Source organism: Amblyomma mixtum, chromosome 4, assembly GCF_055824585.1.
Source record: "Amblyomma mixtum isolate Tamu chromosome 4, ASM5582458v1, whole genome shotgun sequence".
Taxonomy (NCBI): domain Eukaryota; kingdom Metazoa; phylum Arthropoda; class Arachnida; order Ixodida; family Ixodidae; genus Amblyomma; species Amblyomma mixtum.
The window spans coordinates 145,992,240-146,007,870 of record NC_143015.1 but is presented as its reverse complement, the minus strand read 5'-3'; positions in this window follow the sequence as shown (position 1 = coordinate 146,007,870).

Below are 15,631 nucleotides of genomic sequence, written 5' to 3'. Positions count from 1 at the left end.
GTGTAGTAGCAGGCGTCCGACAGCAAGGCTAGGTCGATGATGGACGAACGGCCTGGTCGGATGAAGGTAGGGGCCCTGGGCTGCAGGACCCTGAGACTGGCTGCAGTGATGGCATCCAGAAGCTTCCTGCCTCTGGCGGACGTGGTACGGCTGCCCCAATCCCTGTGGTGAGAATTAAAATCTCCACAGATTAGAACATCCCTACCAAGTCGTGCATGAAGGGCCGTGAGGCAGGTAGGGTCCCAAGGCACACTGGGTGGGAGGTAGACTGAGGCCACTGTGGTGTCCGTGCTGCCCATGCGGACGCGCACAGCACAGATCTCCAGGTGACCCAGGTCAGGGTCATCGGCTGCCAGGACAGTATGGGGGATCCCATTCCTGACATAGATGGCCGTGCGGGGTCTCTCCTGGGGGTGGGCGTCGTCCCGGCAGGGGGCGTCACTGCAGTCCTGGAGGGAGCAGCAGGAGCGGCCCGAGTACCCAGTGTACCCTGGGAGACGGGAGGATTCTGCAGGGATCCGGGTCTCCTGGAGAGCCATGATGTCGTAGTCCAGGGAGCCCTGCAGAACAAGGTCTTTTATATCGGCCCGCCGGGCACGCAGGGAATTCACGTTCCACTGCATGACCCGAGGCCGTGAGGGGGCCGAGTTACGGCGATCCATGGTGTTGGGTGGAGGGGCCCTCGGCAGCGAGGACAGCCAGGCACATCTGACGTGCGCCCGAGTCACGGGGGAGCTGTGGCAAGAGGGCCTGGACAGCAAGCCGCAGGGCTGCCGTCACCGTCTGTTGAGCATCCTGCGCTGGAGAGCGGGCTGGGACACCGGCAGCAGGGCGGGAAGGTCCGGGGCCCCGAGTCTGCAGGGCCTTGGCATAGCTGAGCCCCCGGGTGACCCTGGAGGATCCGGGTCCCGGTTCCCTGGGAGGCTGCTGCTGGTGGCGGATCTGGACCCTGGCCGCCCGGCGGGCCCCAGGCTCTGCATGCCTGCGGAGAGCAGTCGCCACCTTACTCTGTTCCCTCCAGATGGGACAGGAGGGGTCCTCCGCGCAGTGGCGTCCACCGCAGTGGATGCAGCGGGGGACGTCTGCTCTGCAGGCCCGGTGGTGGTGGTGGCCCCCGCAGAAAGTGCAACGCTGCGGTTTCGAGCAGGAGGCGGCCACATGGTTGTAGCCCCCGCACCGAGAGCACAGCAAGGGCCGGGCCTTGAAAGGGTGGACCGGGAACAGTATCCCGGCAATCTGGACCTGGTCCGGGGGCTCAGCTGCAAAACGGGCAGTGACAGCACGGCCACGGCGACGGATGGCCAGGATCTCCACCGAGGACTCGATGGTGTCGGCGATGTCCTGTTCAGACACCTCCGGGTCGATACCGAAGACGGCCCCGATGAAGCCATCCGGGCAGGAGGCCTCGAAAGCCCGGACTGGGGTAGACAGCAGGGAGCTGAGACCCAGGAGGGCTGCCCTGGCCTCTGGGGTGGAGACGTCCGCGGCGATGATGTTGCGCCTGCGGTTAACTCGTACCTCCAAAACGCCAGGCCGGGAGTACAGGAAGGCGCTGTAGTCCTCCTTGACAACGTCCCTGAGAGAGAAGGACCTCTGGCGGGGCCGGAAGAGGACAGTGGCCACACGGGGCCGTGGACGGGCTCCTGGACGCCTGGCCTTGCGGTTCACCAGGATATACCCGTCTGGCCCACGTTGGTCCTGACTGGCTGGAGCAGAGGGGGGAGGGTTAAGTAGCGAGGGCTCGCCACTTACCTCTGGAGGGCCATGGCCTGGGGGGGAGAGAGACTCCTCAGGGGCATGGACCGGTGGGGTTGGGGTGCTGGACCGGGAGGAGGCAACCTGTTGTTGTTGACTGGCTGCGTTGAGCAGCTTCTCTAGTGCCGAGGATCTCTGGTCTGTGGGCCCTCCTGAGGAAGAGACCTCAACAGAGGGGGTGATCAGAGGGGAGGGATCGGCAACGGGCAGCTGAGTGGGCACAGTTGCTTGGGGGCTCCCTGCGGGCAGGTGCTCCGGGGACGGCTCCTGGTGAGGCCTGGGGCGTCGGGGTTTCCTGGGCTGTCGCCTGGGGCCGGGGGGCAGGTCCGGGTGGTCCCTCAGGAACTGGGCCCTCTGGCGGGTGACTGCTGGCGAGGGGGAAGCACTGCGCGCTAGCGAGGGGGAAGTGCTGCGTGTAGGCGAGGGGGAAGCGCTGCGCACAGGAGGAGGGGAAGCACTGCGCGCTGGCGAGGAGGAAGCGCTTCGCGCAAGGGGGGGGGGAAGCACTGCGCGTAGGCGAGGGGTGCCTGGAGCTGCAAGGGCTGTGCTGCAGGCTGGCAGTAGCCTGGAAAGTGGTTTCCAAGGGGGGTGTGGAGGCCTGGTGGCGGCCCGGGAGATCCGGCGTCTGGAGGACCCGTTGGCCCCGGTTGGCCTCTGCGAGAAGGGCTGCCACCCGCAGGCGTAGGTGGCGGAGGAAGTACTTGGGATCAACGGTTAGACTGGCAGACCGCTGGTGGTGGAGGGTGCGCCTTGGGCTGCGTGGGGAGTGGCTTGTGCCAGGGACAGGCTCGTCACTCGCAGTGTGGTCCCCCATAATGTTATGGGGGTCCCCTGCGAGTATGGAGTACGGCAAAAAACAACAGGAGGAGAAAAGAAAGCAAATGCAGAAGGGGGGGGGGCAAAGAAGGGAAATATAAAAAATAGGGCGAGTAGAAAATCACCAGAAAAACACGGTTAAAAAAAACGAAAAAAAACAAGTGAAACGGATAGAAGAGTAGGAAAGGAAGGAGGTAGAAAAACTAGGGGTAGGGGAACACAAGTAAAAAAACGAGTAAGACACGGGTAAAGAAACGCGAGCAAAACACGAGTAATTACAAGTGATCACGCGGAGAAGAGTAGGAAAAGAGGGAGGGTGAAGAAATAGGGTTAGGGGAACACAAGTCAAACGCACGAGTAAAAACACGGGTTAAACACGAGTAAAACACGGGTGAAAACAAGTGAACACGCGGGGGAACACAAGTCAAAAGCACAAGTAAAAACACGGGTAAAATACGAGTAATACACGAGTGAAAACAAGTGAACACGCGGGGGAAGACAAGTCAAACACACTAGTAAAAAACACGGGTTAAACACGAGAAGAACACGGGTGAAAACAAGTGAACACGCGGGGGAACACAAGTCAAACGCGCGAGTAAAAACACGGGTTAAACACGAGTAATACACGAGTGAAAACAAGTGAGGACGTGGAGAAGAGTAGGGAAAAGGAGAGGTAGTAGAAATAGTAGAACCAAGTGTTCCTCGGCCCTTCCACCATACCAACTACCTGGTGTGGTCTTCGTCGTGCCTCTTCAGGAGCCTGTGTCGACGGCCGAAAGAGCAAGTTTTTGCCACTTTTCTTAGGCCTTTTTCCGCCTACCCAAGTCCTTTGTCTCTCCTGATTTCGTCTTTATTCCGAACTCACTCGTTTTAAAACTAGGCCTCCCTCACTATCCTCTATTTTGCTTTTAAATCTTTCTACCCTTCGCTGCTTACTAGAAGAGAGCCAGCTATCCCCCGCGCGCGCGAAGCAAACGCCATCCTTGGCGCTTATGTCGCTACGACGCGAGCGCTCTCCCCTGTTAGTTAAAGTAACCAAAACAGAAGAGCGCGTTTCGGAGGAGCTAACAACAGTGGGGTGTGCAATGCGGGAAAGTGAACGCAGGGGACGAAGGCGTCCCCACATCCCTCCAACCTTAAATAGACCCACGCGCCTGCAAGTTACATGCTATGGAGGAGTCTCCTGGTCTTCATGCACTTGAGGCAGGTCGTGCAGCGGAGGTCACGCCGACAGGGTGCACGCAGTCTTCCGCGGTATTCCGAAGGCGGCGTGAAGGTCTCCGCTGGGACGACTCGCATGGCCCGGGGGCTATGTGCCCGCAGGCCCGCGAAGAGGAGGGCCGGTTGACCACTACAGGCCAAGATTCCGCAGTAGTCGCCAGGGCAGCAGCAGCCGGAGGTGGCTGCTGTCTGGTCTCGCCACGGCTGCCCGGGATGGATGCGGCGAACAGGATACAGGCCGCTCCGTCGCAGCAGGCGGCAGCGAGACGATGTGCACACGCCAGCAAGCCGGAGTGGCTCCACTGGATCTGAAAGATTGCCAAAACACACTCCGCATGCCTTTAACGTAGGTCACGGGAGGGGAAACGGCGTACACAAGGGCCACGTGGCTCAATGCTCAACTCGCTAGCAAAACGTGTCGGGCGGCTGTGCAACGCAAAGTTCGAGTGAACAAAGCCCTTTCTTGAGTTGAACGAGAATGCTCGGTTCATGCGAGGTTAAAAAAAAACGGGTGGGCCAGCAAAGTGCGCCCCCTCTCAATACCACGGTCCGGTGGTCGTGTCACTTTTGACAAGGTGCAGGCAGCTATGAATAGCCTTAGGCCTCACTACCACTGCGAAGGTCGACGACCCCCAACAAAAGAAAGACCCGAAACGGGTTTCGTGCGCGCAGCCGCGAGGAGACATCAGCGTTGTGGGGTGGTCCTCCCCGCTCACTGCACGAAGCAGCTGCTGAGTGATCGGCGCCCACCGTATCGGACGGTGTCGGAACGCCCGGTGCCGAGCTGCAATACCAGCGAGCTCGTAACGGCACCCGTGGCCCCAGGCCACCCGGCTCCCAGAGCCGCGACTCCCAGAGTCGAAAAAGAGACAGCGAGAAAATATATACAGAAAACTCGGACCACCCACGCGGCTTCCGTACTCACTCGCTTCCGGCTCGGCAACTCCGCGGGCGCTAGGCCTCGCGCTCCCTCGATGCGGACCAAGTGGTTCTTGAAGAAACTCCAGGAAGAAAACTTCACAAAAAAAACATGCTGAGCATGTCGAAAAGTTCAAACATGCTGCAGCGCAATACACCTCGCACTCAAGAAAGCATGCCGCAGGTCCTAGCGATCAAAATTCACTCTAGGCCTAGCACTTGTCAAGTCCGGACAAAGAGCGTTCCTCGAACCGAACAGACTGTTGTCCAATGTTCCAAGTGCGGGCCCCACGTTGGGCTGCCAGATGTGGGGTTTAAATGGGGGAGATAAACACGTTCTCCCCGTTTAACCGCGGCTGAGCCAGTTCAAAACCGCGCGGACCCCACCCCGTGGTCGCGTACGCTACTGAGCGCACGCCGACCACGGCGGGCCTTGCTCTACGGGAACAAAGGAACGACACACTGGCTGACACAAACAAGGCATTTATTGCTATAACAACAATAACGCCAGCTAGCAACAAATACACTGAGGAATCTAGGATGTCCGACTCACCAGCACGGCTACGAGCGAACGTCCGCCCACGGTAGGGCAAAGGGATAAACTCCGAGGTCGAGCGGGACGGGCTCGGCGGGAGTAAGTTCCGACCAAGAGGCGCCCGTCGACGAAGAGCGAAGCTGCGAGCGAAACGTCTGCTCGCTTCCCGATCCCAGAGAGAAGAGAGCCAGCTATCCCCCGCGCGCGCGAAGCAAACGCCATCCGTGGCGCTGGTGTCGCTACGACGCGAGCTCCCTCCCCTGTAAGTTAAAGTAACCAAAACAGAAGAGCGCGTTTCGGAGGAGCTAACAACAGTGGGGTGTGCAATGCGGGAAAGTGAACGCAGGGGACGAAGGCGTCCCCACAGCTTAGAAAAAAGGCCCTTAGGGTAATAAGACAAGCTGGTCGTCTGAGATTTTCTTTAAACTCAGCTAATGGCCTTAGCAGAAGCCATGAGAAAAAGCGGAAATAACTATATCGGTGAAAATAGGGTGTAACACAGCGCAACTGGTTTCACAGGTGGGTAGCGGCCTTGTATTTCACATAAACAGATTTCCAGCCTGCGTGCAATGAGATGAATGAAGGCAAGCAAACTCACACTGCTGCAACTCTTGTCGCTCGCTTACACTTACCTGCCTTACCTCAGTGATGCACGAGGCATTGTATACTCGGAAAATTTACGGTGCCTTGCTGTCGCCGCTGTTTTCAGAAGCTGCACTTACACACTGATACCGAAGCCTGCAGAAGATGCACTGATGCACACAGTTGCGCTGGGAAGATCGAGATCTTCTATGAGCCTTTTGCTGAGCTGCTATACAATCTCACACAGTTGAAGATCAGGTCAGTAACAGCGTTAGCAGAGAGACGAAAAGTGAAAACGAAATGGTAGCCCATTTTCAGCGCAACTGCCGTACCCCGGAATGGCCGGAGAAACCTGTAGTCCTGCGTTTTAGGTATTTCTGGTTATTTAAGCGCTACCTCTCGCCGCTAAGCCCCTTGTACAGCCCCCACACCATATAAGTACTCAGACAGTCGTAACCAAAACCATTGTGGTGCATTTTGAAATGCCTAGCTTCTCGCTGCTCTATCTAACATGCAGCTGTTATAGTCACCACCATTTGTTCATTGTAGCAAAGCGTCAATCTATGATCTCTCTCTGTGAGCGAAGCGTTTGGAGCCAAACAGCAGCTATGGCCGCCAAGCGACTGTCTTAATTATAGATCTCCTAGAAGTAGCTAATTAAGGAACTACCCTTATAACGCCGTTTCACTGCCTTCTTCAATCCAGTCAAAGATGGGGGAGTGGCGGCGGGCTTAGGGATTGATGTGCGAGACGTAAACGACCCCTCCTGAACGTCGAGGCCGATCGGCAAATGTATGCTGGGGGACAACGCCGTAGTTCACAGGACATAGGAGGTGTTCGTTGCATTACCGTGTGAGGCCCAATGAAGCTATTAATAAACTTCTCTCACAAACCAAGAGTGCGGTCTGGACAACTTCATCACCGAAGAAAAAGGAGATCGTGCGGTAGTGCTAGTCATGCCGGTATTTGCGTTCTAGCTGGACGATTTCAGTGTTGAGGAGACAATGTTGACGGCAAGCGGGTAGGAAACTGTTCGCACACAGAAGTAGACGGAGGGGCGCGAGCAAACAACAAGGTGGTATCGAATACTGAGGATGGTTGACGGCCATTAACTAGGAAAAAAGAGTTGTAGCCAGTGACGAGCTGATATGCTGAATTATAGGCATAGGTGACCAAAGGCAAAACGTTGTCCCAATTGTTATGGTCTCGACTGTCGCACGTGGATATCATGTCGAACAACGTGCGGTCAAAACGCTCGGAGAAGCCATTGGTCTGAGGATGATAACTGGAGGATATCTTCTGGACGGTGCTGGCGGCTCGAAGAACTTCGTCAAGGGGTTGGAAAAGAAATGTCCTCGGGACACGTAGAGCCCCATTGCCCTAGACTATCGCACGCAGGAAGAAGTCGACAACTTCAGAAGGTGCACCGGAGCGAAGAGGGGCTATATTAGCGTACGGTGTCAGGCGGTCAGTCAAACAAGTCAATGGCGACAGAGTCAAAAGGCACACATGTGCAAGGAAGTGGTCGCAGGCGCCCAGCAGGAAAAGATGTTGAGCGCTCACGATGTTTGCAAGACCACATCCCGCCACTTGTGAGCCGCCGCTTGAAAAAACCATCTTTATACCAGGACCACATTGCACTCTGCATGCAATGCTCAGAACAGAGGCTAGTGATGACGATGATGGGTATACACAAATTAAAGTCGTGAAAGCTCGCGCAAACCACTCCCACAAGATATTTCTGAACAGTTCATTACTTCAAATAAATGCCCATCAAACTGCGGTGAGCTAACAGCCGCATAAATCGAAATTGTGTTCGCAATTTTTTCAAGCATAGCATAATTCCTCTATATTGAGGCCATCCCAAATTATGGCAGCAAAACGTGCCAGTTTTCGGCAATGGCGGCCCATTCTGTACGGCATGAAACGTCATTTTGACATCACTCCGTATTGTTTCCTATCCCGTGATCCACGAGGTAGTGCTGCAGCCAATCAATTTTACGGAAGTAGTCTTTTTCGGCATGAGGATATTATCTCCACATTGTAACAACAAACGCAAAAACTTTCTTCTCAGCTAGCTGCAATTTAATTTCACCTCCACAATAACTTACATTAAGCAGCCAGGTGACAAGAATAGCTGCGCTAAAAATTCAGTTTTCAATATATCGCACTTGTGTCACCGTGAATACCGATTTCGATAGTTGGCGTTTTGGCACCACCAATTCGAATCGCTTGAATAGCATGTAATCGCTTTAAGAGGCCGTCAGAGAGTCAATATGGCGCTGAACGGCGGTCATGCCTATCGAGAACAGTATCCGAACTTCAGACTTGAACGCAGCGATTCCTCGTGGTAAACTTCAAAATGAGATGAATTACATATTACTGTAAAGTGTACTCAGTGCGCGTCTTACACAGAATAAAATGCTTATAATGTACCGCAAAGTGTGTAATAAACAAACTCCAGAGAATGTTTACTAGATTAGAATCGGAGCGAAAGCACGGATTTGTGCTACGTAGAAGACGACGGTGAGCAGGCAGTGCCGCGGAACGGAGCAGATGGAAGTTGACGAAGACGACGCTCTCCATAGAACAGCGCGAGAGTGTGGTGGAATTTAACACGGGGCGTCGCTCCAGACGCGAGCCTTCTTTAGCCCGTCGAGACTAGCACACATGTATCCAACACAATACAACGCTACTTGCAAACAATGCGGCGAGATAGCCGGATATGACCACATTTTATGGAGCTGCAAAAAGGCGCCGCCACCGGCGGACCTACTACCAGTCCCTTCTCTAGAGCGGTGGGAGGCTATACTGGCCAGCTCAGACCCGTTGACGCAAGTCCGAGCCACTGAGTGGGCTCACAAGGTCGCCAAGAGCCATGGGCTCGAAGCCACCTAGTATAATGCCCACTAGGGCTCAGTGCTGACAATAAGCGTTTTCCAATCCAATCCAACACGGGGCGTGCTGGCTGCAGCAATAGTCTAGTGTGGGGAGTATATGCTGCCCTGCAAGAGCCGCCTAACTGGCTCCCCTATCTGGATGCATGTGTGTGCCTCCCAGACTTTTGATGTTCTGGAAGGTGCGGTCATACAGGGGTTTGGTGGCCTGGTGTTTTTGGCGTAAGCATTCTTAGATTTTTCTTTTCGTCACTATTTCCATGCAATGAAGAAAAAAATGCGGCGATGGCCTAGTGGTCTCGCTGAGCGGCCCTTATAGGACATCTGTTCGCACAGCCGTGGGTTCGTCTCCCAGTCATCGATATTGATTCAATTTATTTTTCTCTCTTTCATGGTTAGACCTCTAACTCAGCTGAAGGTCAAACTTGCATGGTCCGCGATTCCAGCTCCAGGCCCAGTAGTGTAGCTTTCGTTTCAAAATGCACGAAGGACTTTCTTGCATAACCGTCTTATACAGGTGGCGCTCATAGTAGAACGACAATGAAATGAAAGCACCGATAGTGGATTCACTTGAGTCCTACTTTATCGATCGGAACAAAGCCCTTGAGGAGACGCCCAAGTGATGATTACCCCATGAATGACTCTAAATTCGAACGAAACTGCACCGAACGAAACTGGAGGCGAGCGCATAGTTGCATTTTTTGTCGTGACACCATTGAAATATAAGCTGGTGACACGACAGCAGCGTTCGTCGGAGTGCAACTGAAACATAATAAGTTACAAGTTTTTTTAAAGCGCGTTTAGTGCACATATACCACATCACAAAATGCTTATAAACTGCTATACTATGCGTACTAAAATGTACTAAATTTTCTTAACTGCTCAGGTAGTTAGAACCGGAAATTTGGTTTGGTTAATTGGTTTATTGGTGTTTAACATCCCAAAGCAACTCAGGCTATGAGGGACGCCGCAGTAAAGGGCTCCGGAAATTTCGACCACCTAGGGTTCTTTAACGTGCACTGACATCGCACAGTACACGGGCCTTTGGAATTTCGCCTTCATCGAAATTCAGCCGCCGCGGCCGGGATCGAACCCGCGTCCTTCAGGTCAGCAGCCGATTGCCGTAACCACTGAGCCACCGCGGTGGGGCAGAACAAGAAATAAATAAAAAAGGCCCATTAACCCCATGAAGCGACTACCGGTTGATGATAACCACAGAGCGACTCTACATGACCCAGCGGAACTGAAGGCGTCCCGAAGGTTCAGATTTATGCCTTCATACAACCACTTCATACTTCTGGGGACTTTGCCAGAGGTCGAGGTTAATCAGTTTCCCCAAACTAGGGGTTTCGGGCATAGTGCCCCAGAGCTGAAAATCCGTTCCTCCAAAAATCTTACGTGCACCACATTTCTTAGCTCTAGCTATATTATCGGACAGCCCTGCTTGCTCATACGTACTTATTTCACACATTCTGACAACTCATGCTCACCGAGCGCCACGAAATCTAGTGCACGTTCTGCCTACACTCATTCCTCCCCCACTCTTCCGCCCCCGACATAATATGTTCTTTTTGTTCACGCCGTTTTCTTTCCCTTTTTCCTTCTCTATTTTTTTCTCCCTTTTCTGTCGCATATGATGAATCAGTCACCGGTGCAGATTTAACAGATTTAACACAGGAATTAGAATGTGGCTTTTGGAATAGCATTTTAAAGTGAGTACTTGCCTGCACTTGTATAGTCTACAGCGCCGCTATGCATTAATGGAGTGCCGTCTGAACAGGATAGTTGTCGATGGCAGATCAATTCGCAAGCGTGTCATACACACATAGCAATATGCAAGGGCGTCCGCAGAATTTTTTTCAGGGGGGGGGCCCATTGGTTGTTGGCGCCGGAGGGGGGGGGTATATTCGTAGCGAAAAGGCACTATTTGCGGAGTAAATTTATTTATTTATATATAAATAAAAAATAAGTAAAATACACACATGAAAGAAAATTACAAGCAGCAAATTAAAGCGCGGATTGTAGAGATACATTGGAGTTTATCAACAAAGAAACAATTAAAATTAATAAAAATGCAAAAAGATACTATCAATACTCGAAGTGCTCAGTCTTACTGCATACGGGTTCTCGACTCACCCGAATTGATGACCAGCACACAGCGCAATATGTTCACAAACACGCAACTACAGTCACTCAGTCAGTCTTCCTTGAACAGCAACTGTAGGCGCCTCGGATTTTTCTGGGCGAATTGCGTAGTTACACGGGTGATAAATTCATTTCTGTGCTTCATTACACGCTCTCAGTGCACAGTCATCATATATATTGATTGGAAAAATGGTTGAACGAGTACGTTGAAAACAAAAGATGACTATATACAACTAAAACTTATTTACAAGATAAATGCACGCTCGCAGCTTCATACACCTCGCTCCATCTTGCTCGCGCATCCGCACAGTCGAGCAACCGCACACACACTGCTCGCCGCTCGTCGTTTTCTCGTCCGCTGTCTTGGTTGTTCTCACCTTCGTTGACAACCCGCCACTAAAAACACCGAAGCACAAACACAGAGGCGCGCACATGTGCAAGGGCTTACTTGCCACAATATCCACGAATGCGCACTTTTGGGGTGTAAGGAACGCCGCGCGACTTCCGAGGGGAAGGGACACCCGCAACTAATTCGGTCGGAAAATTTGTTTTTGTGCTTTTATGTGGTTCAGAGCCCCAAAACGACTCAGGCTATAAGGGACGGAGTAGTACAGAGTTTCGGATAATGTCGACCACCTGGGTCTCTTTACCATGCACTGACACGCACAGTACATGGGCGCTGTTGTGATTTGAGGCCCAGCCAGAGGTGACAGGCGAGCCAGGCAGGCGCCATCGGGCTGCGTTGACCAAAGGCGCTGGTTTTCGGAGAAGACGCAAGGAACGCTGGTGTGGGGGCGCCTCTGGAGACTGCGTCGCCGTGAACAAAAGCAGCTAATCCCCTTTGCCGAAGGTTCTGAAAGCGGCGCTTCTACCGCACTGAGCTCTCCCGTGGATCGGAGGAGACAGCGAGCGGCGGCGGCGCCAACTCGTCGCCCGCTTGCCCCTGAGCAGCCCGACAAAGCGGGGGTGGACACGGCTGATTTGTCCTTCCCCCTCAAGAATTCATCGGTGGCCGGCGTACGAACGTATCCTGATTCTAGCGAGCGACCTGTGCCCTCTTAGCGCGCGAGCGGCGCGAACTTGATTACTTTTGTATTTTGTAAATAGTGTACAAAGCTCTCCCCTGTCCTTTCTCGCTGTCGCTCCCCTCTTACATCTCCTCACTATCCTCTCCCTTTCCCTTTCGTTTCCGCCGGCTGCAGCTCGGGTGCTTAAGATATTAGATAGCAATTGCCGCGGCCGGCAACTCTCTTTTGCTTCACTTTTATTTTTATTTTTTTTTAAATAAACCACTACCACCACCACCACCTGTGCCCTGTGCACTGTCTGCCTCCGTGTCGCTATCTCTCTAGAGATCAAAGAAACAGACACCCATCTCAAGACGGCTCGAAACACATGCTCGTCGGTGCCGCTGCATGTCTGCAACAGGTCGTCCTTCAGCAGAGCTGGCGGTGGCGTGGTTTGAAAACGGCGGAACGACGCGCGCCCGGACGCGGCATTTCGCAGATGTGACCAAGCGTCGAAGCGGGGCTGCTTTTACCCTTTTGGCTGAGCGCACCACCGCCCCTGGCGTGCGGCCATCACTCACGGTTCGAGTGAGTGATTTTCCAGGGGGGTGCAGCCGCCCCCCCTTGCCCCCCCCCCCCTCCGGACGCCCATGGCAATATGTTGTAATAGCTTTCAGAGCCATTGATGCCGTATATGCATTTTGTAAAGAATGATACTCGAGGAACTTGTGACTTTTTTGAATGTATTATTTATTGCAGCACTGGAAACTGCGGTTCAGATTTTCTCGTTGAAGATGCACCTTTCTTTAGCCGATGTTCAAAGAGGCCACTTGCTGAAACTGCGGGGACCGATGCTGTTGGCGGCAGTCCATGCAAGGGAAAAAGGTTCTAAGGGCAGCAATCCGGGAAAGTCGGGAAATTTCGTCGCCCTCTTCCATATCGACGCTCTGCATGGCGAACTTTTGGGTATGTGCAGCTGCGCGGAGAGATAAATTTGCAAAGGCCTTAGGGTTGCACGTAGACTGCTGAAAACTTTTGTACATGAATTGCGCACCTCAAATACGGACCAAGTTCCTCTTTGTAAAGTGGCATACTATCAGCTTATAAGTCTATTTGTTTAGAAATAATGGCATTAAAAAGCGTTGTCTAGACGAAATAGATTTCCTAAAAAATTAAGGTAATATTGCTCAAACAGCGCAATACGACCTTATACCGACCCTCAACTATTTTCCTTTGGATAACTTTCTTAAGAGCACCTTGCAATCTTGTCAATGAAGGATCCCTTACGATGATTTTCATCGTCTACCCTTGTAAGGATCCCTCTTCTCCGTTTGTGAGGAAAAGAGACAAGGGGGCAATATACCTAGTGCTTTTTGAATTTCATCTGATTTTATTACGTTGTTTTAGAGAGGTGGTGACCATGGCCAGCAAGCCAGGAAATGTGGGCAAGCGCTTCTAGCCGGCACGCCTACCACCACGTGTACAATGGCACGGAACATTCGAAATACCGCGCCATGTTTCAACTTTGATAAATTTAACTGATTTTCAATGGTCGTCGGCAATATTTGGTGTGAACGCAAGATCTATTTCATACGTCAGATTTGGCAGCGACGACGAAGGGTCGGCCTTGATAATCCCTACACTCGCGCAAGATATCTCGGGTCTCTCTAGTTTTCACCTTATCAGGAGTTTCAATTGTTGACACGTACAAGCGCTTGTACGTGTCTGCTATGAACCAACTAGCCCAAAGGTCTGTGCTCCTGAGTTTCAATTGTTCGCTTTCATTTAAGCTAGGTTCGCAACTGGCGGCCAACAGATGACGCAAGTTACTGACGTTCAGTGAAATTTGGCATCGGTTTCCAAGGCCACAGCCGGTGGCATAGCCTGTGTTATAGCGTCTACGGCTACGATCCTTTACTACCGTGTTGGCAGCCACGAGACAACAGAACTGTGCCGGCCCTCGAAAACCTGACCGCACCATAACGGCGTGATGGCGTAAAAGACGAGCTCTTAAAGCAAAATTGGTAGGCGTTTAACGAGGTTATAACAAGTAGAAGTGCCAAAGTGTGTTCATTCTTCAATAGGAGGGACAATCTTAGCTTCACGATAGCTTTAGTGCGTCACTGCCATCTATGCACAGATGATCATTGTCTACTTAACATTCATAGATCACGGCGACTCCTCATACTCCTACCAGCGCAACGGTTCAGCGATGCGCCACTGCACTGGCAGGTGGCTGTTTTTATCCCAGCCACCAGCAGGTATTGTGGGACCAATGTTGCTCTTCCCAAGCAACTTCTCGCGACCAATCATCTTATGATGACAACGCAAGGTCATGTCACCTAGGTGGCCCACCTGCTTCCCTACGTTACTCTCTGAGCACCACCTGACACAGTCATGCTCGTGGTTTCTCGCTCACAATGTCGACGGAGACACCGTGTTTTATAGCAACGGGACCTATAACTCTGTCGCGCTAAAAACGGCCGGTGTCACCCTCTTCTGCTTCCGAAACTGCTCGTTCACGACAGGCACCCGCCGTTCATTTCTATCGCTATTTTATCATCAAAATCGGCCTGACAACGCCGACTCTAGGGCAAATTCCTTCTCCACGCCTCTACAAATAACCCTGTTCTTTGCTAGCTGCGGCTAAGTTATCCAGCAAACTTGTGAACCTCATCCGCTCATCTATCTTTCTGTTGCCCCCTGCTACGCTTGCCTTCTCTTGGAATCCACTGCGTTACCTTAAAGATATCCTTCACAATGTCAGGAGGAGCCCATAGTATAAGTATACTTCATTTTTTGTTTCGCCATTGGGGCTCTTCCACGTCCAATTCCTGTTCTCTCGTCTCTGTAAGAAGGTATTCATGACCCGTTAATTATTTCTCTCTGCGTACTCTATTAATAACTCCCCTCGCTTATTCCTGGAGCATATACCATCTGTTCTTCGGCCTGCTTCTTTCCTACCGCCTTGATGTCGCACATCAGTGCAGTGTACCGTGATTTTACTTTGTTCATTGCCGACTCCACGTCCTAATAGAAGATGTGGCTCTTTATAGGTATCACGAGCGAAAAAGAAAATAGGGATGAGTTAAACGCTGCCTCTAAGGAAAAGCACGTTAATTGGCACGTGGCACTTGAGAGAAAAAGAAGAGGGAAGAAATGAGAGTGCAGTGGTATTTTTGGAAGAGGCACGGTGACTACCATTGGTTACCGTGCCTTCCCACTGCATACCGTGCTCACGCCCATTTTATCTTCTTGACATCGACTAGGGCGTCACTAACGCGGGTTCTCGCACCCACTCTGCCCTTTCTCGGCCCTTAAGGTTACATCTATCAATTCTGTTTCTGAATCTCGCTGCATGGTCCCCAAATTAATTTTAACCCTGCTCGAGAGCCTCCTGGCTTCTACCTCAAAGGTGAGTACCAAAGAGATGAAGCTGTCATGTAATTTAGTTTGATGAATATCTGTCAAGGGCAAATAATGATCTGAGAGAGCCTCCCAAATACGCTGCACAATAATCTTTCTAATCATCAGGCTGACCATGTCCACTGCAGGACAAATGCCTTTCCCATATCTCTCCATGGTTTCTCTCTCTCTGTCACTCTCCATATTTTGCCAGTCAACCCTGCCCCGTGCCACCTGTGGCTACCGTATGCTGCAGACTAATCTCATTCATCCACTAAACTTTTTGCCGTCCCCTGTTACGATTGACTTCTCTTGGAATCCAGTGCGTTATCTCAAGGACAGCGGTCGTC